General features: G+C 34.6%; 1 protein-coding gene across 7 annotated transcripts in view; it reads right to left on the reverse strand.

Annotated features, from left to right (window-relative positions):
• Window positions 1-26,745, reverse strand: part of Zc3h12b (zinc finger CCCH-type containing 12B) — a 308,449-nt gene that overhangs the window by 275,704 nt on the left and 6,000 nt on the right. For all 7 annotated transcript variants that reach the window (XM_015501666.2, XM_048797188.1, XM_048797187.1 and 4 more), the window contains exon 2: window positions 6,706-6,772. The gene's annotated coding sequence lies outside the window, so the exon portion shown is untranslated. The remainder of the gene's footprint in view (window positions 1-6,705; window positions 6,773-26,745) is intronic.

Consider the following 26,745-nt stretch of genomic DNA (forward strand, 5'->3'; position numbering starts at 1 on the left):
ACATTCCAGTAAACTAGCAGACCAGAATCACAAACAGGCAATCTGGCTGTGGATCTGGAATGTCCCCCAAAGGCTCACGTGTTACAGGACTGATCCCCAACTGGTGACTCTACTGGGAGGTGACTCTACTGGAAAGATTAGAAGTTGGGGCCTAGCTGAAAAAGGTAGGTCACTGGGGGCACACCTTTGAAGGTTATATCTTATGCCTGTGCGTGCACTTTCTCTCATTCTCTTCCCCTCTCTTTCCCTCTCTATTTTCTGGCTTCCCTGAGGTCAACAGCTTTGCTCTGCCACAATTCCTCAACATGATATTCTGCTTTACCACAGATCTAGAAACAATAGAGTCAAGTGACCATGTACTAATACCTCTGAAACTGTGGAAAAAAAATCAAATATTTCCCCTTCTAAGTTTATTTTCTCAGTATTTTATCACAGCAATGGAAAGCTGATTAACAACTTAGTCACTACAGTATATTGTATTTCTAAGGCACCAAGGAAGGTTGGAGTCATTTCAGGACGTAACAAAAAATGTCCTTAATAACTGAAGGATTATCAGGTAGAAGAGGAATTAAACATAATTCTGTGTAATTATATAAAGAAAATGTGAGATATACACACACACACACACACACGATGGAATATTACTCAGCCGTAAAAAAGAATGTCTTTATGACATTTGTTGGTATATGGATGTAGCTAAAGACTACTATGCTAAATGAAATAAGCCAATCCCAAAGAATCAAAAGTCAAATGTTCTCTCTTATATGTGGATGTTAACCCACAATAAGGTTGGGGGAGGTGAAGAACAGAAGTTCAGTGGATAAGACAATGTGGAATGAAGGGAAGCAGGAGGAATAGTATTAGGAAAGACAGTTGAATGAATCTGACATAATTTTCCTATGTCTACATATGAATACACCACAGTGAATCTCACCATCGTAACATCCACAAGACTGGGATCCTAATTAGAATAAGATACATTCCATGCTTGTATAATTATATTAAAGTGGACTCTATTGTCATGTATAACTAAAAAGAACTAATAAAATAAATCTGACTCAATAGGAAAAAAGAAAAATAAAAGGGGCCAGCATAGTTTACAAAATCTCCCCAGGGAAACTCTTCCATCACCATCCCTAAGGTCAGTTTCTTTCCATATTTTTGAGAATAACTATCACAAATGATTTTTTAAAAAAAGAGGTTTTAAGATTCAGCAGTAACTTGGAAAGACTTGTGAATGTTAATTTCAGTCAAAAGTCTGGGAACCTTCCACAGACTAATTCAAACCTTGCCACCATCAGTATCACAACAATATATCTGAAGGCCATATATTAAGACAACAGCCTCCAGATATTTTCTTTCACCATGAGCCACAAAATAAAATACATTTTATATCATTATCAAGTACAAACCTGTTTCATAAAAATACTAACTTTTAGTATATCCAATTCACTTGCACTTTCTATCTTTGTCTATTTCATCTTTTAAAAGTTACCATCATAACTCATAAAATTGATTTCATGACTCTATTAATGGGTTTCAACTCACAGTACAAAATGCTTGCACTGAGAGTAGTATTGACCTGTTGCTTATCACATATTTCTGAAGTTTTCTACTTACATAAACACCAGTTTTCTGTACTTTCAGTTCCCTGATTGACTTTTTCATCTAGAGATCTTTTCTTCCACCTTTAAAAAATTAGCTGCAAATGGAGATGGACACAATAACTTCATTTTATTTATTTATTTTTATGCAGTGCTGAGGATCAAACCCAGTGCCTCATATGAGTTAGGAAAGTGCTCTGCCACTGAGCTACAACCCCAGCTCCTTCTTAGACCTTATTTAAGCTACCCTGCTCCATGGTCAGATTCTAGACCTTTTAACTATAATGATACCACTTCCAAAATCTCATTTTCCTTCATTCTACTCTGAGATCTATGTCTTCAATGACTCTTTGGATTATGACCACTAATAATTTTTTTATTGCATAGCCATTCTGTCCACCTCACCATCTTTGTCTACCATTCTCCTATGCCTTTTCATGTATTTATAGAGCTTAGACTCCATAATCCATTGCATAATTATCTCTTGACTATGTCTTCAACTCCCTTGAGAGTCTCCTCCTTTGTCATACTTCCTTGGGAAACCACCAACCCTAGTTAAATCCAATTAACTCATTTCCCTTCTCAATCAATTCAGTACTGAAGCCACTAGGTGAAATAAAGCAAATGAAAGAAAGGTATCCACAGTAGAAGGGGTAGCTCTGATAGCTTGGAATGGAGTGGAGTGTAAGTGCCCCAACAGGATGAAGAAGGCATCTACCCAAAGGGCATACTTTTCTGTATCAGAGTCTAAGGGGTTAGAAAAGCACACAAGTTGTGGAATATCAGACCTTGAATATAATGATCAGGTTATTCTAGACTCAGAGAGGAAACTTACAGAGAGACTCAGAACCTGAGTGTATTCCATGAATTGTAAAGGAGGTAGCCATGTTGGGGGCTGGCGTAGCATAGGATATTAAACCAAAGCAAAATTAAGTGGCTTTCCATGCTGGGGGACATACCAGCATTTGAGTATCAGAGCCCAAGACACGGAATGTGAAGTCAAAAAAGGTTGAAGTATTTTAGTCTGTTTGAGTTACTATAACAAAATACCATAACCTGGGTTGCTTAAGAACAACAAATTTATTTTCACAGTTCTGGAGACTAAAAAGTCCAAGACCAAGATGCCAACAGATTCAGTGTCTGGTTGTAGTCCACTTACTGGATCATAGGTCATCTTTTCTCTGTAACCTCACATGATGTAAAGGGAAAAGGAATTCTCTAGGTTCTCTTTTATAAGGGTACTAATACCATTCATGAGGAATCTGCCCTCATAATATGATGACTTCCTAAAAGCCCCGCACTCTAATATCCTCACATTGGTGACTAGGCTTAAATGTATGAATTTGTGAGAACACAAATATTCAGACCATAGCAGTTAGGATGGCATGCATACAGGGAAGGTATCTGAGAATGGAGAATCAATTCCTGAGCAAGATTATGAATCACGGGGAAGAGCATGTTGGTGGAAATGGGAGGTTAGTTACTAGGAGATTGTTCCAACAATTAAATATTAAGTATAATATAGGACAGATTTCATATAGCTACAAATAAAGGGAGAAACCTAAAATAAATCCCATAATGTTAGAATAGCTTTAGATTTCGTGGTTTGTTTGTTTTTTATTGATTAAAAAAATAAATGACAGCAGAATGCATTATAATTCTTATTACATGTATACAGCACAATTTTTCATATCTCTGGTTGTATATAAAGTATGTTGGCACCAATTCATGTCTTCATACATGTACTTTGTATAATGATGTCTATCATATTCCACCATCCTTGCTAATCCCCTGCCCCCTCCCTTTCTCTCCCACCCCTCTGCCCTATCTAGAAGTCATCTATTTATAGATAAACATATATATTTAATATTTATAGATAAATATAGATATAAATAACTATATCATAATCTTCAAAATAACAAGTTATAAAAGTCAAGGAAAGACTAGAGAACTATTCCAAACTGAAAGGGATTAAAGGAATGTGACAGCTAAATGTAACACATGATTGTGAACTGATCTTTTTTCCTTGAAGAATATTATTGAAGCAATTCATGAAATGTGAATGGGATATAAAATTAAATTATAGTATTATATGATTATTAGTTTCTTTTCATTTTTCTGGGTATATTGTGGTCATATGAGAGAATGTCTTTGTAGGAAATCACATTTAGAGGCAATAAGGCATCAGATCAGCAACTGACTCTCAAGAAATATTTTAAAAGTTATTTGAAATATACATCCAACTTTCCCTAAATCTGTGATTGCTTCATAATTTTAAGAATAAAAACAAAAGTCCATAAAGCCATGGTGATTTGGTTTCAGCCTAAAGTGGTTGATTACTGCTGTACCCTAGTTGGTCTACTCTCCTCTACTTCTTGAGATTGCTGTTCCATATCTTCTCTTTCTTCAAATTTTCGATTATTTAAAACAGTGTCCCCTTCTTACTCTTAGTTTCTGGTTTCAGAGAAAACAAAAGCTATCAAAAGATAACTTTCTCATGTTTTCAGAACAAGGTTTGCCATTCTACCTATGCTGAATTTTATCACTCCTGGCCTGTTATACAGCTTGCTGCTCCTTTTCCCAAGATCAACCCTTTCATGTTACACTAGATCACATTCTTCTCATTCTTGTATCAAGAATACTTCTCTCTCTACTAGATAACTTCCACCACCACACAGACACATTCTACTATCTCTCATTTAAATAAACAAAAACTCTTTAGTGCCTATCCATATCTTTGCTTCCCTTCATATAAAATTAGTCCAAAGAATTATCACCTCAATTATCACTCTCTTGAACTTATTCCAATCAATATTTTGATTTCAAGACTCCACTGAGATCTTTTTCGCTAAAGTCTCCAATAATCTCCATATTATCATAATATATATTTAATTCTCAGTCCTCATCTTACTTGATGTCTCAGAAACATTTGTGCAATTGATCACTCCCTTATTCTGGAAATGCTTATTTCACATAGCTTTTATAACAATAAATTATTCTTATTTTTTCCTAAATTACTAATTGCTCATTTTGTTTTCCTTCACTAGATACTTCCTGACTGTGAATGTTAGAATTTGTCAAGATTCATCCTTAGACTTTATTTGTACTCACTCCTGAAGTAATTTTATGAAATCTCATGGCTGTAAATACCATTTATATTATGACTACTCTCAAATTTATATTTCCATCTCTGAAATCCAAACTTGTAAATCTATTTGTATGTAGCCATAATCATTTGAATTATCTCAAATTTAATACATCTATAACGTAACGTAATGCTTAATTCCCAGCCTCAGTCCCATCAAACCTGGTCCTCCCCAATTACCTCCCTTTTCACCATTTAATTTGTTGCTCAGCTCTGTCTAAAATCCTTGGAACCACCCGTGATTTTTCTCACTCCCAAAATGTGATCCATCAGCAAATTTTGTTGCTCAGCCTTTAAAATGTGTGCAGAAAAAGGATGGTATAGATTCACTTTTCCATCTTCCTCCCCTCTAAGTACAACTAAATATTCTGAAAAACAACTGAACCCACAAGATAAAAATTACTCTGAAATATGAAAATAAGGTAGTTAGGAACCCCATAATTTGATGGGAAAATATCATGAGTTCCCTGAGTTTTCTGTATCTCTAAATTTTCCACACTAGGTACTGAGAAAGGACTGCAATCCCAACCAACCAACAGACATAAATAAAAACAACAATAAAAAAGTAAAACCTGATTTCTCTGGCCTAACTACTGGAAAGCCTCAACCCTTGCTCCAAAACTGAAACACCTGAGGATAACCTGTTTTGCTCAGAGAGGCAGGCCCATGGCACAAGTCTCTGGCTGAGCCAACCTCTGTTCCACAAACTGGAGGCTAATTGGTGTGCCGATCTACCTACAGATGGGCTATCATAACTTCTGAAATATAATCAGGACACTGGCAGCTCATGGGGGAGCAGTAAAGCTTCAGGAGGCTAATCCAACCCTGGCTCAATACCTGTGGTGTTTGCAGACTGGCCCACCTACATTGGAAACAGCAAAGTTCTGAACTCATCCAATTTCCATCCTATATCCAGAACATCACCATCTTCTGGTCCTCCATCTAGTGACATAAGAAAAACCAGTTCCAGGGCTTATGCCCCAAATACAGTACAATAAGGTGTCCCAATGGCACCAGCTAGCCCAGGATAGTGCTTTATGCCCAAGCAGGTGGCACAAATAAAGAATAAGAAAGAGTATCAAAAGAAAAAAAAAAAACAGATCAGAGTACCACTGAAAGAGGTCAACAAAAACTGAAACCCAAAACAGAATGTCAGGGCCTGTATTCTCAACCTAAAATGGACTATTGTCTGCTAAAACAGAAGACTTAAATAGGATCAAGAGATTCCTAAAATACTAACAAAAATGTCCAGGATTCAATGGAAATCACTCTTCATACCAAGAATATACAAACTGTATGAGGAAATACAATTAACTGAACATCAATACCTAGATAAATTCAGGGATTTTCAAAGCCACTTTCATAAAAATGCTTCAACAAGCAATTAAAAATTATCTTGAAAAATGGAAAAAAAACCCAGAAATCGGGAGATAGTTTTCCAAAAAAGAACCAAATACAAATTAAGGAACTGAAAAAATACAATAGCCATTTTTTAAGTTGCAAGATGAATTCAATACCAGAATAGAGAAGAAAAAGAACAGAATCAGTGAAGAACTTACCCAGTCTTAACAAAGAGTGAAAATAGCATGAAATTTTTTTTAAAAAGAGAGCCATAGGCATCTATGGAGCCATAATAAGAGATCTATCATCTGTTCCTGTCATCAGAGTTTTAAAAAGGCGGGGGGAGAGGGATGAGAAATAATGCATTCAAAGATCAATGGGAATGGAGAGAACAAACAAAAATCAAATAACAAAATGGAGACTGTTAATGTTAGCAAGATGGGAGAATAGAAAGCCTAAGACGTTCCTTTCTCCAATAAACACACCAATTCAACAATAAATACATCGACTAATTGACATCAAAAGAAATCTTGATGCCAGTTAATAGGCTCCTGCATCCCAGGCAAGCATGAAACCAGCCACATAGATACCTGGAAGAAAATCTGTAGTACTTACTTGCCATGGTCTCTTCACCCAACTCAGCACAATGAAGTCAGGAGAAAACTGAATTCTTGGCTTCTCTCTGGAAATAAAGAAAGAAGACTGAAATACATAGCCAACATTCTTTTTTTTTTTTTTTTTTTTTTTTTGGTCAGAGGCTAAGGAACTGAGTTATATCTTGCCTGAATCTGAGCACTGTTGGGAAGGGTTTAGGGGCCACTGAGAATAAGGGTAAAGGCCTAGACTAGAATGCGCTCACTCACCATGGTACTCCTACCCCAATTTCAGCATGGAACAAAAGGGTGAAAATTCTCAGTTCTTAGACTCTCCTTTGGGAGGGAAAGAATCAGAGCATGTATCCAACATACTATCTTTTGGGGGAGCCACCCAAGGTGCTAGATTATGTCTCACCTGTCCAAAGGCTGACAGAACCCAGCATACTCTCACTGTCTTGGGGCCACTGAGAATACAACAGATCAGGATGGGTTGACTTGCTGCTGCTCCACAGAATATACAGTAGAATAGACAGTTTAGTATAGCTCAGTAGTCTCTACCTCAGGGTGAGAGGGAGAAGAGTGGAGTGGGTGTCCCATATGCTAATTTTAAGGGGGCTCTCCAAAGGATTGGTTTCTTTTTCACCAGATTCAAAGAAATAATGAGACCCAGCATAGTCTACAAGCTTAAGGGTTACTAAGAACTAAAGGGAGAGAGGTGGCCTATTGCTATTCTGCCCCAAAAGGATATGTAGTACCGCAGACTAACACAACAAGGAGGCAAGATATTATGAGCTGAAAAAAAAGGAACTACCAAACTCTTCTAATCAGTAACTTGCAAACTCAAGTTCAAAGAAGAAAAGGTCTAGAAAAATGTCCTATCTCTAACCAGACTGATAGGTGAAAGTCTTTCCCCATATGAATCGAGTCAATGAACATTTAGAGAAGGATAATTTTTTCAAACACAAAGATATAACATAAATGAAGGAAAAGGATAAATTGTCACCAAAAAGCAACAGAATAAATCTCCAAAGAGTGTACGTAGGGGAAAGAACATATACAAATTATATGACAAAGAATTCAAATCATAAATATGTTCAACAAGACTTGATGAAATATGAAAAGGCACTAGAAAACTTGAAGACAAGTCATTTAAAAGTATCAGAGGAGAAAAAAATATGAAGAAGAATGAAGAAGTGTAATGGATTTATGGAAAAACCATTAAGTGTTCTCATATACACATTATGAAAATAAAAGAACAGGAGAGCAAAAGGGAAAGAATGAAGATGGGGGTACAGCTCCAAACTCATTTTATGAGGTTAGTACTTCTCTACTAACAAAACTGGAAAAAGATAAAAGAAAATAAAACAGCAACCCAATATCCCTGGCGAACACAGATGCAAAAATCCTTCAGAAAACCAAATTTGCCAGCACATTATAGGAATTGTATATCATAGACAAGTGGAATTTATCCCCAGAATGTGTGAATATATGAATATCAGTTAATATGATACACCAAATTATGAAAATGAAGAATAAAAGATGACATGATCAACTCAATGGATACAGAGAAATCATTTGACAAAATTCAATACCTTTTCATGATAAAAACTCTCAGAATACTAGGAGTAGAAGAAAATTACTTCAACAAAATAAATACTATAAACAAAGAGACCAAAGCCAACAATATACCCCATGTTGAAAAACTGAAAGTTGTTCCTATAAGATCAGGAAAAAGCAAGGATGCTCACTGTCACACCTCTACTCAAGATAGCATTAGAAACTGTATCCAGAGCAATTAGGTAAGAAAAAGAAATGAGGCATCTAAATTATAAAGGAAATAGTAGAATTATCTCTCTTCACAAATTAAGTGTTTTTATATATAAAAAACATAAAGATTCCACATGCAAGAGAAAACCGTTAGAAATAATAAATGAATTCAGTAAAGTTGCAACATAAAAAATCAACATGTGAAAACAAGTAGTGACTCAAAACAGACAATGAAAAATACAAAAAGAAAATTAAGAAAACAACTGTATTTTCAACAGCATCAAAAGAATAAAATACTAAGGAATAAACTAAACCAAGGTAGTGAAAGACTCATACACTGAAAACTAGAAAACACTGATGAAAAAAAAAAACTAAGGAAGAACAAATAAATTAAAGAACATCCTTTATTAATGGATTGTAAGACATAATAATGTTAAAATGTTCATACGACCCAAAGATATCTACCAAGTCCTTGTGATCCTCATCAAAACCCTAGTTGCATTTTAAACAAAAATAGAAATAACAATCCTAAAAATTCATATGGATCCACAAAGGGCACCCAACATCCAAAACAATGTTGAGAAAGAACAACAAAGCTGCAGACCTCACACTTTCTGAATCCAAAACATTAAAAATTAGAGTAATCAAAACAGCATGGAACTAGCATAAGGGCAGAAACTTAGACCAATTTGGAAAAGAATAGTGAGTCCAGAAATAAACTCACACATATGCAATCAAATGATCTTTGACAAGGATGCCAAGACTACATATAGGGAAAGAATAATGTTTCAACAGATGGTGTTGGGAAAATTGGATATCCATGCAAAAGAATGAAACTGGATACCTACCTTACACCATATACAAAAATCAACTCAAAATTGATTAAAGATTTAAATGAAAAACCTGAAACCATAAAAGTCTTATCAACAAAACATGAAGGAAAATTTTCATAACATTCATAACTTTTTGGATATGACATTAAAAGCAGAGGGTCCACAAGTGGTCAACAAATACATGAAAAATATTCAACATAATTAGCAATTAGGGAAATGTAAATCAAAACTACATTTTTCATCTCACTCTAATCAGAATGGCAGTCATCAAGAAAACAAGTAATAATAAATGCTGGAGAGGATGCGGAGAAAAAGAAACACTTTTACATTGTCGGTGGGACCGTAAATTAGTAAAACCACTAAGGAAATCAATATGGAGGCTCCTCAAAAGACTAGACGCAGGGTGTGGTGGTGTACATCTGTAATCGCAGTGGCTAGGCAAGAGGATTGCAAGTTAAAAGTCAGCCTCAGCAACAGTGAGGCTGCAACATTAAGCAACTCAATGTTGCAACAGTTGCAACATTAAGCAACTCAGTGAGACTCTGTCTCTAAATAAAATACAAAACAGGGCTAGGGATGTGGCTCAGTGGTTGAGTGCCTCTGAGTTCACTCCCCTGTACAAAAAGAAAAAAAAAGACTAGGCATTAAACCACCACATGAACAAGCTATACCCCTTCTTGGTATTTACTCTGAAGAATTAAAGACATCTTACCACAGTGATATATACATACCCATTTTTACAGCAGCACAATTCACTATTGCCAAACTATGGAACCAGCAGAGGGGTCCATCAATGGATGAATGGGTAAAGAAAATATGGTATATATACACAGTGGAGATTTATTCTGCCACAAGGAAAAATGAAATTATGGCATTTGCAGCAAAATGGATGGAAATAGAGATCATCATGTTAAATGAAATAAGTCAAACTTCGAAGGTTAGGGCACATGTGTTTTCTCTCATTTGCAGAAGCTAGAGAGGAAAAGGAAAACAAATTTGGGGGTGGACCTCCAAAACATCAGAGGGAGATCAGTAGAAGAAATGGATCAAGGAGTGGGACAAAGGGAGGGAGGTAAGAAATGCTGGGGAGTGATGTTGACTAAATTATATTGTTATGTTGTGTGCACAAATATGTAGCAACAAATCCCATCAATATGTATAACTATAATGTACCAAAAATAAGGAAATAAAAATAAAAACTTCATTTGAAAAGGGAAAAAAGCATAGGCTATAAAAGCAAAAAGAGACAAGTGGAATTAAGTCAAGAAAAAAGCTTTTGAATAGCAAAGGAACCCATCAATAAGAGTTAAAAGGCAATCTACAGAATGGGAGAGAATACTTTAAAAGCTGTATAACTAATTCAACTATTATCTCGAGTTACCTCGGCTCTTGCCACCACCACCATTAGATGCAGTAGCATACATTGAGGGACCCCAGCAGGATCTGGAAGCCCAACATCAAGGTGAAGTACAGACAATCTACCTGGGTACTACAAGAATATAGGGCAGAAACTGTAATATATCAGATCCACACTGCAAGAAAGGAAGACACATAGACAACATGAAAAACCAAGGGAGGAAAGTGTCCCAAACAAGCCAGGACACTATAATAACAGAACGCATGGGCAGCAAAGTTCATGAAATGTCAGAGAAGGAGTTCAGAAGGTTTATAATTAAATGATCTGTGAATTAAAGAATGACCTAAATGAACAAATACAGGCAAAAATGGATTGCTGGGAGCCATTAGCCAAGTAGGTATGACAATTTCCTTGCCAGCGTACCCCATGTTGCTTAGTGGAAGGACTCGTGGAAATAGGACATTTTGCAGTGACATTGCAGTTAGGTGACCTTGCTCAAGGACCAGGGCGGATCCAGGATTAGGGTGTTCCCGGTTTAGGATAATCAGGTTTAGGGCGTTCCAGGTTTAAGATTATTCCTGCTGGGAATAGGGCATATCCTGCTGCCTGAGTTCCCCTTGAGTTCTCACGGGATTCAGACAGTATTTTTTGGGAGACAGAAGCCCAGTGGAGGCGGATTTGGGCAGAGAACGTGGATTTCCCCAGAACGTGTTTGTAGACGGCTGGTGTGATTTCGGGAATAAAGAGTTGCTGTTTGAATCTACAAGCTGTGTGGTGGCTCGTGATTGTGTGCCCAGCCAGACTGCGGCAATTGATCACTCCAACCAAGATATAAGAGAGCAAATATAGGTAGCAAAAGATTACTTCAAGAAAGAGAGCCTCTGAAAATAAAATAAAATAAAAATCTTTGAAATGAAGGATACAATAAACCAAATAAAAAACTCAATAGAAATCATAACCAACAGACTAGATCACTTGGAAGAAAGAACGTCAGTTAATGAAGAAAAAGTATACAATCCAGAAAATAAAGTTGAACACACAGTGAAGACAGTAAGAAACCATGAACAGAACATCCAAGAATTATGGGACAGCATCAATAGACCAAATCTAAGAGTTATTGGGATAGAGGAAGGCACAGAGTTTCAAGCCAAAGGAATGCACAATCTCGTCAATGAGATAATATCAGAAAATTCCCCAAGAATGAAGAATGAATTGGAAAACCAAATACAAGAGGCTTATAGGACACCAAATGTAAAAAAAAAAAATACAACATATCTACACCAAGGCACATTATAATGAAAATGCCTAGCATACAGAATAAGGATAGAATCTTAAAAGCCGCAAGAGAGTGGAATCAGATCACATAAAAGGGGGAGACCAGTGGGTATCTCAGCGGATTTTTCAACCCAGACCCTCAAAGCCAAGAGATCAAGGAACAATATATACCAAGCTCTGAAAGAAAATGGACGCCAACCAAGAATCTTATATCCAGCAAAACTAAGCTTTAGATTTCATGATGAAATTAAAAACCTTCCATGATAAACAAAAGTTAAAAGAATTTACAACTAGGCAGCCTGCACTACAGAACATCATCAGCAAAATATTCCATGAAGAGGAAATGAAAAACAATGATGAAAATCAGCAGATGGAGGTATTACACTAAAGAAAAATCTAATCAAAGGAGAAATCAAGTCATGTTAAATACCAAAAATAAACAAAAATGGTTGGGAATACAAATCATGTCAAGACTCACCAATCACAGACTAGACACAGACTAGCAGATTGGATAAAAAAAAAAAAGACCCAGCAATATGCTGCCTCCAAGAGACTCATCTCATAGGAAATGACATCCATAGACTGAAGGTGAGGGTTAGGAAAAATCATACCATTCACATGGACTGCAGAAGCAAGCAAGGTTTCCATCCTCATATCAAATAAAGTAGACTTCAAGCTAAAGTCAATCAAAAAGGATAAAGAAGGACACTACATACTACTCAAGGGAACCATACATCAACAAGTCTTAACAATTATTAATATATATGCCCCAAACAATGGAACATCTATGTTCATCAAACAAACTCAAGTTCAAAAGTGAAACAGACCACAACACAATAATTTTGGGTGACTTTAACACACATCTTTCATCACTAGATAAATCTTCCAAACAAAAGCTAAACAAAGAAAATATAGACCTCAATAATACAATCAATAACTTAGACTTAACTGAAATATATAGAATATTTCATCCTTCAATGAAAGAATACACTTTCTTCTTAGCAGCACATGGATCCTTCTCTAAAACAGACCATATATTATGCCACAAAGCAACTCTTAGCAAACATAAAAAAGTAGAGATACTACCCTGCATTCTATCAGATCTTAATGGAATGAAATTAGAAATCAATGATAAAATAAAAAATAAAAGCTACTTCAACACCTGGAGACTAAATAATATGCTACTGAATGAATGATGGGTTGCAGCAGACATCAAGGAGTAGATTAAAATTTTTTTAGAGGTGAATGAGAACACACATACAATATATAGAAATCTCTGGGACACTATGAAAGCAGTTCTAAGAGGAAAGTTCATTGTATGGAGTTCATTCCTTAAAAGAAGAAAAAAGTCAAGAAATATATGACTTAACATTACATCTCAAAGACCAAGAAAAAAGAAGAACAAATCAACACCAAAACAGTAGAAGATAGGAAATAAATAAATTAGGGCTGAAATCAATGAAATTGAAACAAAAGAAACAATTGAAAAAATTGACAGAACAAAAGTTGGTTCTTTAAAAAAATAAAATAAAATTGACAGACCCTTAGCCATGCTAACAAAGAGAAGGAGAGAGAAAATTCAAATTACTAACATACATGATGAAAAAGGAAATATCACAACAGACACTACAGAAATACAGAAGATAATAAGAAATATTTTGAAAACTTGTACTCCAATAAAATAGAAAATATCAAAGTCATGGACAAATTTCTAGAGTCATTAATTTGCCTAAATTGAATTGGGATGATATACACAATTTAAACAGATCAATTTCAAGCAAGGAAACAGAAGATGCGATCACAAATCTACCAACAAAGAAAAGCCCTGGACCAGATAGATACACAGCCGAGTTATACAAGACCTTTAAAGAAAAACTAATACCAATACTCTTCAACTCATTTTAGGAAATAGAAAAAGAGTTAGTACTTCCAAACTCATTCTATGAGGCCAATATCACCCTGATTCCAAAACCAGGCAATGACACATCAGAAAAAGAAAACTTCAGACTAATATCTCTAATAAATCTAGATGCAAAAATTCTCAATAAAATTCTGGCAAATTGAATACAAAAACATATCAAAAAGATCATGCACCACGATCAAGTGAGATTCATCCCAGGGATGCAAGGTTGGTTCAACATATGGAAATCAATAAATGTAACTCATCACATCAATAGACTCAAAGATAAGAATCATATGATCATCTCTCAATAGATGCAAAAAAAAAAGCATTTGGCAAAATACAGCACCCCTTCATGTTCAAAACACTAGAAAAATTAGGGATAACAGGAAGATATATCAACATCATAAAGGCTATCTATGCTAAGCCCCAGGCCAACATCATTCTAAATGGAGAAAAATTGAAGGCATTCCCTCTAAAAACTGGAACAAGACACGGATGCCCTCTTTTACAACTTCTGTTTAACATAGTTCTTGAAACACTGGCCAGAGCAATTCGACAGACAAAAGAAATTAAAGGGATTCACATAGGAAAAGAAGAACTCAAATTGGCATTATTTGCTGATGATAGGATTATTTATCTAAAAGACCCTAAAAATTTCACCAGAAAACTTCTAGAGCTAGTAAATGAATTCAGCAAAGTAGCAGGTTAAAAAATCAACACCCATAAATCAAAGGCATTTCTGTATATCAGTGACAAATCCTCAGAAAGGGAAATGAAGAAAACTACCCCATTTACAATATCCTAAAAAACAATAAAATACAGGGGAATCAATAAAAGAGGTAAAAAGATCTATATAATGAAAATTATAGAATGCTAAAGAAAGAAATAAAAGAATACCTTAGAAGATGGAAAAATCTACCTTGCTCTTGGATAGGCAGAATTATTATCATCAAAATGACCATAATACAAAAAGCACTATACAGATTTAATGCAATTCCAATGAAAATCCCGGTGACATTCCTCATAAAAATAGAAAAAGCAGTCATGAAATTCATCTGGAAAAATAAGAGACCCAGAATAACTAAAGCAATCCTGATCAAAAAGAATGAAGCAGGTAGCATCCCTATACCAGACCTTAAACTATACTACAGAGCAATAGTAACAAAAACAGCATGGCATTGGCAACAAAAAAGACTGGTAGACCAATGATATAGAATAGAGGACACAGAGATCAACCCACAAAATTACAATTATCTTATATTAGACAAAGGCGCCAAAAACATGCATTGGAAAAAAGATAGCCTCTTCAACAAATGGTGCTGGGAAAACTGGAAATCCATAACAACAAAATGAAATTAAATCCCTATCTCTCACCATGCACAAAACTTAACTCAAAATGGATCAAGGCCTTGGAATAAAACCAGAGACCCTGCATCTAATAAAAAAAAGTATGCCCTAATCTCCATCATTTCAGATTAGGCCTCGACTTCCTTAATAAGACTCCTTTGGCACAAGAATTAAAAGCAAGAGTAAATAAATGGGATAGCTTCAAATTAAAAAGTTTCTTCTCAGCAAAAGAAACAATCTGTGAGGTTAATAGAGAGCCTAAATCTTGGAAGCAAATCTTTACCTCTCACACATCAGATAGAACATTAATCTCTAGTGTATATAAAGAACTCAAAAAGCTAAGCACCAAAAAAACTAATAACCCAATCAATAAATGGTCCAAGGACCTGAACAGACACTTCTCAGAAGAGGATATACAATCAATCAACAAATACATGAAAAAAATGTTCATCATTACTAGCAATTAGAGAAATGCAAATCAAAACCACTCTAAGATTTCATCTCACTATTATGGCAGCTATTATGAATACAAACAACAATAAGTATTGGCAAGGATGCAGGGAAACAGGTACACTGCTGGTGGGACTGCAAACTGGTACAGCCAATATGGAAAGCGGTATGGAGATTTCTTGGAAAATTGGGAATGGAACCACCATTTCACTCAGCTATCCCTCTCCTTGGTCTATACCCAAAGGCTTAAAAACAGCATACTACAGGGACACAGCCACATCAATATTTATAGCAGCACAATTCACAATAGCTAAACTGTGGAACCAACCTAGATGCCCTTCAATAGAGGCATGGATAAAAAAAATGTGGCATATATACACAATGGAATATTACTCAGCAATAAAAGAGAATAAAATCATGGAATTTGCAGGTAATTGAATGGAGTTAGAGAAAATAATGCTAAGTGAAGTTAGCCAAATCCAAAAAACCAAATGCCAAATGTTTTCTCTGATATAAGGAGGCTAATTCATAGTGGGATAGGGAAGGGGAGCATGGAAGGAATAGACAAATTCTAGATAGGTCAGAGAGGTGGGAGAGTAAGGGAGGCGGCATGGGTTTAGAAATGGTGGAATGTGATGGACATTATTATCCAAAGTACATGTATGAAGACACAAATTGGTGTGAACATACTTTGCATACAAGAGATATGAAAAATTGTACTCTACATGTGTAATAAGAATTGTAATGCATTCCACTGTCATATATAAATAAAAATAATTAATTAAAAAATAAAAGTCAATAAATAAATAAATATGGGCAAAGGACTGAAGTGGATAATTCTCTAAAGAAGACAAATAAATGACTAACTGGTATATGAAAAAGAGAACAATATTACCAACCATCAGAATAATTCAAATTAAAACCACTATGAGTTATCACCACACACCTTTTAAGATGGATATTGGTTTAAAAACAAACCAGCAAATAACAAGTATTATATATTATATCTTATGAGGGCTGTAGGTAATAATAATGTATTATACAGTGGAAAAAAGCCAACCTCTTTAACAAGTGGTGGTAAGAAAACTGGTTATTCAAATGTAAAAAAAGAGACTAGATTGTTATCTCTCACCTTGAACAAAAATAAACTTAAAATGGATTAAAGACCTAGGAATTATACCAGAAACTCTATGATTCCTAGAAGAGTTGGGCTGGGTATATAGCTCAGTTGGTAAACTACTTGCCTCACATGCACAAAACCCAGGGTTCAATCCCCAGCACCACAAAAAAATAAAATAAAATAAATCAGGTCAACACTCCAGCATATAGGCACAGGCAACAACTTTCTCAATAGTATTCCTAAAGCTCAGGAAATAATACTCCAAGAGCTAATAAATAAGATGATATCAAATTAAAAGTCTTCTGCATAGCAAAGGAAACAATTACAAATGTGAAGAAAGAACCCACAGAATGAAAGAAAATCTTTGTTAGTTACTCTTCTGACAGATGAATGGATAAATAAAATGTGATATAAAACTATGTAATCAACCCAGATGTCCATCAACAGATGAATGGATTAAGAAAATATGATAATATTACTTAGTCAAAGAAGAATAAAATAATGGCATTTGCTAGTTAATGGATGGAAATAGAGAATATCATGCTAAGTGAAAAAAGCCTGGCTCAGAAAATCAAAAGTCAAACGTTTTCTCTCATATGTGGAAGCTAGAGCAAAATAAGGGAGAGAAGGTGGCAAGGAAGGAGATTGGATACCATAAAGATATAAGGTAGATCAGTAGAGTAGAAGAAGGAGGAAAGACAGAAAGGGAAAGGGTGAAGTTTAAATAAGTTAAACAACAGTATGTTATATGCATATATAAATTTTCTAAAAATAATTTCACCAAAAGTAAGTGAACTTTAATCAATTTTTATTATATTACCAATCAAAAATAAATAAAAGAGTGAAAAGAAGATCAATAGAGGGGAGGAGAGAGAACAGGGGGAGAGAGCAGGGAAGGAAAAATGGAGAGGGGAATGAGGATTAAAATCAAAATCAAATTCATTACACTTATTAATTAGCCAAAATAAACCCTAATATTATGTGTAATTATAATGTTTTTAAAAATAGAAAATGGAAAGAAATGTGGTATACATACACAATGGAGTTTTATTCAGCTATAAAGAAGATGAAATTACAGCATTTGCAAGAAGGATGCAACTTGAGACCATTATATTTAGTGAAATAAGCTTAGCTCATACATTTTCTCTCATATGTAGAAGCAAAAGAATTAAAAGAAAAAGAAAGGGGGCTGGGGATGTGGCTCAAGCGGTAACACGCTCACCTGGCATGCACAGGGCGCTGGGTTCGATCCTCAGCACCACATAAAAATAAAATAAAGATGGTGTGTCCACTGAAAACTAAAAAATAAATACTAAAAAAAAAGAAAAATTAAAAGAAAGGTGGTGGTAATTGCATAAAAAGGAAAGGAAGTTCAATAGAGAAAAGGGACTCTGGTGGGAGGAGGGAGGGAGAAGGGAAATGCTGGAGACGGATACTGGCCAACTTATATTGTTATATTGTGTGCATGTAATAATACATAAGAAAAAAATCCACTATTATGTACAAGTATAATGCACCAATAAAATGTGGAGAAAGGAAAAAACAGTATATTATAATTCAGGATTTTTGCTAAATGAGTAGATTGTACCTGCTCTGGACATGAGGGGAAATGGGTAAATGTTTGAGATGACTGATATGTTAATTTCTTTCACTGTAGTAAATATCTATATTTACACACACACACACACACACACACACACACACATATATATATATACATGTATATATTTTATATACCTCATGGCATCATATTATATATATGCTAAATATACACAATTTGTTTTAAAAAGAAATCAAGTGTTATTGGAAATTGAAACCTCTGTGCACTGTTGCTGGGACTGTAAAATGGTGCAACAACTATGGAAAAGAGTATGGAGCTTTCTCATTAAATTAAAAATAAAACTATCATATGATCCAGTAATTCAACTTCTGGGTACATATTCAAAAGAATCAAAACAGTATCTGGTAGAGATATTTATATGTCCATGTTCATTGTAGCATTTTTCACAATAGCCAAGAGATAGAAACAACCTGTATGTCCATCAAGAGAGGAATAGATATACAAACTGTGCCCTTACTGAAATATTATTCAGCTTTTAAAAGAAGGAAATCCTGTCATATTTTATGACTTGGATAAACCCCGAAGTCTTCGTGCTAAGTGAAATAATCCATCCACAGAAGGACAAATACTGCAATATTTTACTTATAGGACATATTTAAAGTACTCAAATGCATAGAAACAGAAAGGAGAATAGTGGTTGCCACAGACTGGGAAGAAAGGGACATGTGGAGCTGCTGTTCAATCAGTATAGGGTTTCAATCATACAAGATGAAAAGGTTCTAGAAGCCTGCTGTACATCAATGTGCATTCAGTTAATAATACTGTATTGTACACTTAAAAGTTTGCAAAGAAGATAGATTTCAGATTATGTGTATTTTAGACAGTAAAAAGTAGAAGGCAATCATACCCTATTTATTTTAATATATAAATAGTATAAATGCATAAATTAAAAGACAGAGCCTTACAGTAAATTAAAAAAAACATGGCCCATCTATACTATATACAAGAAGTTCAAAGTAACAACATGAGAACATTAAAAGTAAAAAGAAAAAGTCTATGTCATTGAAACGTGAATTTTTAAAAAGTGCCAGTAGGTATACTGATTTCAGATAAAGTAGACTTCAAAGCAAAGAAAATTACTAAATAGAAACAGAAACATTACATAATATACACAAAATAACATAATCATGTATAGAGAGAACAGATTAGAGGTTAGAGGTTTGGGAATGGGGTAAAGAAAGGAGGTGTGCCTTTAAGCAGACTTGAATATTTTATGTAGTATTTATTACATGAAGCTAGGCATGTGAAAAATGCATACAGCTACACACATACAAGTGCTTATGAAAGAGGGAAATCTGAATAACATCAATGCCAGTATCCTGTTTGGGGGATATTATACTGTTGTTATGCAATATAACACTGAAGCAGGCTAGGTGAAGTGTGAACAAGATCTCTCTGTACATTTGCTGAAACTTCCTATGAATATTTTTAAAAATAGCATATACAGTATATTTATGTATGTATATGTCAGTGCCTGTGTATGTTTATTCAGAATCTGACTACTTTTCACTTTCTCTACTATTGCCACCCCAATTCAAACATTTTTTTTCTTTGTATTACCGTAACATTTCCTAATTGATCTCCATACTTCTCTTGCCCTCTCCACAGAGCAGTTCCTAATCAAAGGGACTAAATCAAAGCAAGCCACTAATCTCTCAAAATTCCATGCTTTCTCAGCACAGAGAGTAAAATCTGAAACTGCTGGTTGCCCTACAATTTGGCCTCAGAACACATCTTTTGCCTGATGCTTACTATCATTGTCTCCATCACTCTCTACATTCTAGATACATTGTCCTACTTGCTAAATCTTGAACATGTCAATCAGGATCTTATCTCAGGACCTTTGCACACCTTATTATGCCTGAAATATTCTTCCTCCAGATATTCAAATGTCCTACTTCCTTGTCGCATCCAGGTTTCTGCTGAATGTAACCTCATCAGAGACACTCTCCCTTACCACTGTATCTAAAATAGCACTATATATTTCTCCTTTTACCCTTATCTTGCTTTATTAGCCTCATGGCCCTTATCAATAACATCATGCATTATATATTGTTTATTCATTGCCTCTAGAATGCAAACTCCATGGGTGTAGGAACTTTGTTCTGCTTACCACTGTATCCCTGGTGCCTAAAACAGAGCTGAACACTTAGTAGACATTCAATAAACACATGTTTAATGAATGCATAAATCAAAAGGGGGAAAACCGATTTGATTTAAAATCTAGGTTTCCCAGTAGCCAAGATGTGATATTTACATCACTGTTTCCTTAAGCCTATCTGTTCTTTAGAATCATCCTGTTTTTGTACCTTCTAAATTTTTATTTTTGAAAAAAATGGATATTACCCATCGACTTCTGATATTTTCTGCATCATTGTTAAGACATAATTTTTAGTCTCCTCTACATTTACTTTATTGCTTAGACAAAAATCACACATTATTGTATGTTTCATGAGGCTTATTTTAAAACATGTTGACATATTATCAGATACTCTGGTTATTCTGGATGCTAGTATCTAGGAAAAACTAGAAACCACAAAGTTTTCATTCTAATCACAGCTTTTATATTAACTTACTGTGTGACTTTGGACAAGTTTTATTTTACTAAAAATATCTCTGGGCCTTAGTTTCCTTAAAATGAGTAGGCTCGATGATATGATCTCTAATGTTCATTCTTGTTCTCTGAATGAAAATAAGCAGATGGTAAATGTGATCTATTTCTTCTTTTTTTAAGAAACATATTTTATACATGTGTCTTTACATAATGTATTCCTGTATTCCATGCACCACGGTTTATACTCCATGGTAGACACTATTTGAGATTCTGTTCATCCCACACCTCCTGTTCTCTGGAAACTGTATGTACACTTATTTGTGGTTGGGGCCTAATAACCACAAATATGCAACATGATTTTGCCCCTCCATCCATAGACAAATTGGACATATGGTCCAAACTAGGTCAATCGGAATTGGGAATTAGGATTCAGAAATGCTAATGAGTCTCTTCTGATTGCCTGAATTTAGAATATGTAAACTTGGGAGCTCTTGGATAAGACACGTGCTGAGGGAGTGAGAAGAATTAGGTACACATACTGAAAGAAACAGAGATAAACAGGAGACACTCTAATGCCTATGGCCTCAGGGATCAGGAAAGAGAAGAGAAAGAGCAGACAATGGTTCCTTAGCTACTGATAGCTTTTCATCCTAGTTCAAGTCCTTTATCATGTGTCTAGTCTACACTTCCTTCCTTACCAAATTCTATAAATTCATTCATATTCTCCCCCTTCATACTTTAAGTTAGTTTGGAGTACATTTTATTATTTGATATCAAAAATATCTTTTTTTTTTTAAACAGGGTCTCACTATGTTGCCCAGACTGGTCTTAAACTCATGGGCTCAAGGAATCTTTCTGCCTCAGACTCCTGAGTAGCTAGGACTACAAGTGTGCACAACAATCCTGGCTTACCAAAAATCTTTATCTAAGACACATACAAGGCAGGTGTGCATGCCTATAATCTTAGCGAATTGGTAGTCTCAGACAAAAGGACTGCAAGTTCGAGGTCATCGTAGGCAATTGAGCGAAACCCTGTCTCAAAAGGGCTGGGTATGCATCTCAGTGGTAGAATTCTTACCGAGCATAGCATGCACCATGTACTCCATTCAATTCCCAGTACTATATATATATATATTTTTTTTTTTTTTTGGTCAATAGTCAGTAAAAAAATTATACACAACTTACAACTTAAAACTCTGGACATCTTATATGAAGCATCCTTGCCACAGCTTCATTACATATTTGGATTAGTCATTAGTTAATTAGAGAATTCATGAGCAAGCTATTATATTCCATCTTTTAGTTAACGGAATCTCTGGGAGTACCTAGATTAGAAACATTCATATTCAAATGTAAATTCAAAATTATCTTTCAAAGTTAAATTATTTTACATTTTTATAAACTTCTATTGCTTTCTGTAAAATAAATTACTAAGAATTAAATAGATTTCACTAATTCCTACTTTGCATTTGATGTTTAGCTATAAGCATTCACTCTCTCTTCCTCTCATCCATAAATACACACAGCAAAGCTTATCATGCATGTCACAGGAATGGCAAAGGAGGTAGGAGATGAAGAGAATTCTAATTAGTTAAAAAAATTCCAAAGAGCTAAATTTTTATTCTGATTGATTCTATAACCTCTGTGCTGTTGCTTTCCTTTGCCGTTACACCTAAGATCTAATGTCTATAAGTAAATAACCATGAATTACACAGTAGAGGCAAATTATCATTACTGTAAAAGGAATGAAACAAAGAACTAGGTCCCCCCCCCACCCTCGAAAGAACATAAGTAGTAAATAGCAATCCTCTAGAAACCCTATTATTAGGTGTGGTTGTGTTCTGTTCTCATTAATGAGTTAACCAGAGTGGAAGTTCCAGTATTTTGTCAGAAGAACTTAATCCCAGAATATCAGAAATGCTAGGCTTTAAAACTCATTTGCAAAATAAAATAGAATATTAAAAATTTATTGCAAAATAACATAGTACAAATTGGTATCAACATACAGACATTCATTATATGATTATTAATTCAGAACTGGGGAATAAGATCCTGAAGTTTACTACTTTCCAAGCTAGGACAACACCATCAACATATTAAGACTACTGGGTGTATTCTTCAGAGAATAGAAAAAACAATCCTAAAATTCATATGAAAAAACAAAAAAGCCAGAATAGCCAAAGCTATCCTGAGCAAAAAGAACAATGCTAGAGGCACCAGAATACCTGATTTCAAATTAAAATACAGAGCCATAGTAACAAAAGCAGCATGGTGCTGGCATTAAAACAGACACTAAGACCAAAGGAATAGAAGGCGGCACAGAGACAAACTTAAACAGCTAGTCATTTGATTCTTGATAAAGGTGCCAAAAACAAACACTGGAGAAAAGACAGCCTCTTTAACAAATGGTGCTCGGGAAACTGGATATCCATATTTAGAAAAATGAAAACTACATCCCTATCTTTCACCCTGTACAAGTCAATTCAAAAATAGACCAAAGACTTTAGTGTAAGGCCAGAAATCTTGCAACTGCTAAAGGAAACAAAGGGGAAACACTTCAACATGTAGGCATAACAACAATTTCTTGAATAGGACTCCTAAAGCTCAGAAAATAACAGCAAGAATCAATAAGTGGGATAATATTAAATTAAAAAGCTTCTCTATAGCAAAGGAAACAAAAGAGTGAAGAGAGGGCCTACAGAATGGGAGAAAATTTTGCAAACAAACAAGTTTACAGACAAATTACTAATATGCAGGATATAAAAAGAATTTTAAAAAATCAACCATCTCTATGTATATCTATAAAGCATGAATTTTTAAAAAGGAAGGAAGACCAGTAAAGTAAAAGAAGGGTATTAGGGGTAGGGTGGAGGAAAAAAGAAAGTACTAGGGACTGAAATGGTGCAAATTATATTCCATGTATATATGATTATGTCAAATGAACCCAACTAATATGTATAACTATAATGCATTAAAAAACTGACCCCCCAAATACATAACCCATTCACTGAATGGATAAATAAACTGAACAGAAACTTCTGAAAAAAAAGTAGTACAAATAGTCTATAATTATAAGGAAAAATATTCATCATCTTTAACTATCAGGGATATATAAATCAAAACTACACTAAGATTCCATCTCACCTGTCAGAATGGCAATCATCAATACAAATAATAACAAATGCTGGTAAGGATTCAGGGGAAGAGGAATTTATACAGTGTTGGTGGGAATGTAAATTATTATAGCCATTTATGGAAATCAGTATGGATGTTACTCAAAAATATAAGCCAGGTGTGGTTGGAGCACAACTGTAATTCCAGAAGTTCAGGAGGCTGAGGCAGGAGCATTGCAAGTTCAAGACCAGCCTCACAAATTTAGTGAGGCCCTAAGCAGCTAAATGAGACCCTGTCTTAAAATGTAAAAAAGAATAAGAAGGGCTGGAAATGCGGCAATGGTTAAGTACCCCTGGTTTAAAAAAAAGCTAAAAAACAAAACCACCATATAATCCAATTGTACCACTCCTCAGTATTTACTCAAAAGAACTAAGTCAACATACTTTAGAGATACCTGCATACCCATATTTATCATGGCACATCAGAATACCCAAGTTATAGAATCAGCCTAGGTGTTTGTCAATAGATGAATGAATGAAGTAAAATTGGTGTATATATGCACAGTGCATTATTATTCGGCTGTAAAGATCAAAATTATGTCATTTGCAGAAGAATGAATGAAACTGCATATCATCATGTTAAATGAAATAAACCAGACTAAAAAGACAAGTATATTTTCTACCTATGTGGAGGCTAGTTGGGGGGGGAGGGATATCATGAATGTAGAAGGGAGATCATTAGTGTAGAGTAATGGAATGGGAGGAGGGAACAAAAGAGGATAAGGAGAGGTATTGGGGATTGAAATTAATTGAATTATGCTATATATATGTGAGAATTTGCCACAGTGAAACCCACTATTCTGTACAATATGCACCAATAAGTAAAACTACTGGGTCATAACTTTTAATGCACATTTTGCTTTCATACTCTGATGAATCAATACAAACTTTTAAATGCAGTGAATTTATATCCAAATAATACTGCCATTGCAATTTTTAAAATATCTAATAGTAGTTTACCATAATAATTATTACCTCAATTTTGCATACACTATAGATTGACAATCCCTAATATAAAAATATGAAATTCAAAATGCTCCAAATTTCAAAAATTTTTGAGAAAAATGTCATATTCAAATAGTTCCATATTTCTGAATATTTCAAATTTTTGACTTTTAGATTAGGGATCATCAACTGGTAAATCTATGCAAATATTCCAAAATCCAAATAAACTCCAAAATCTGAAACACTTTGAAATCCCAAGCATTTCAGATAAAGATAATCAATTTGAGTTAAGAGTTTTCAAATCTCTTTCACAGTCCCATTACATCTAATATCCTAATTAGTAACAGGGTGCTTAGGTTTTTAAATACTTAAAACCTAGATCTTCCTAACTTTAGCATTCCCTCTTAGCACTTACTTGCATTCAGTACCAATACACTGATACATGCTCTATTACTTCCTAACATCTGGTAGGAATATAGCTGCTTTTTCTATAAAGTAGAATTCATCACTAGCATGGGTTGACACTATGTTGAAAATGTTTTTATGACCATTCTATCTATCTATCTACCTTCCTATCTACCTATCTATCTAACTATCCATCCATCCATCCATCTCTCTCTCCAGGCTATTACAAATTGTTTATTTGTGGGGCATGTGTGAATTAATAAAGTTTTGTTGGACTCACTGAACCAGCATTTGTTATAATTCACAGTAAAAAAAAATAAATTAGGATATTTTTGTATAGAGTTTGCTAACAAATTAATAAATAAGACAATAAAGTGGAAATTGAAACTACTTCAAAGAACCCTTAAGCACTTTATCACTTTGTGGTGCTAGGGATTGAACCCAGGGCCTTGTGCATGCAAGGCAAGCACTCTATCAACTGAGCTAAATCCCCAGCCCCCCTTAAGCATTTTAGACATACATTTTTTATATATAATCCACTGAATACATTCACTATAAATCATTCTCCTGTTTATTAGAACAAGATACCTACATTTACTACTCTGTTCATCCAAATCTGTTTACCACATACATATGAAATGCATAAAATACCAGCTCATAAAAATATTCTAATATTAAAAACTTCAATGATTTTAGACTTATTCTCCCTAAAATATTGGAAAGTTAGAAAAATTTGAAACAAAATCTAATACCCCTTTTCTATACACCTACATTTTTCTTTTTCTATGAAATCACAGGTACCTATGGGCAGCAATAATATAAAACAATAGCAATTAAGTCTATTGATGATGAGCACAGACAACGCAGTTAACAATGATAGGCTTGAAAGTGTGCAGGAAGAGAAATAGAACATAAGGATATATGTGCACATTTAGAGATTAAACTCACCAAGAACCATTAAATGTACTGGTGTATGAAATATACCCAGAAATACAAAGGCACACTTGTAAGTAATGAGACTGGCTTATACATGACCTGTAGAATCAAACCTATTTATGTTACAACTCATATGTCAACTAGTTTTCAGTTTGGAAGAAATATAAAAGCAGTTCCAAGTAGATGGTAAGAAATGTCACAGAATATAAAAGTATCCTCTAAATGTCTCCACTGAAAGATATATAAATACAAAGTACTGACAATAAGATCAGAAAACAGAGAAGATAATCATTTTTATTCTAAAATATAATAAAACCTAAGTATAACTATATAAGCACAGATGATAAAAATATAATGATGAACTCTGAATTAA

This window comes from Marmota marmota, unplaced genomic scaffold, assembly GCF_001458135.2.
Source record: "Marmota marmota marmota unplaced genomic scaffold, marMar, whole genome shotgun sequence".
NCBI lineage: Eukaryota > Metazoa > Chordata > Mammalia > Rodentia > Sciuridae > Marmota > Marmota marmota.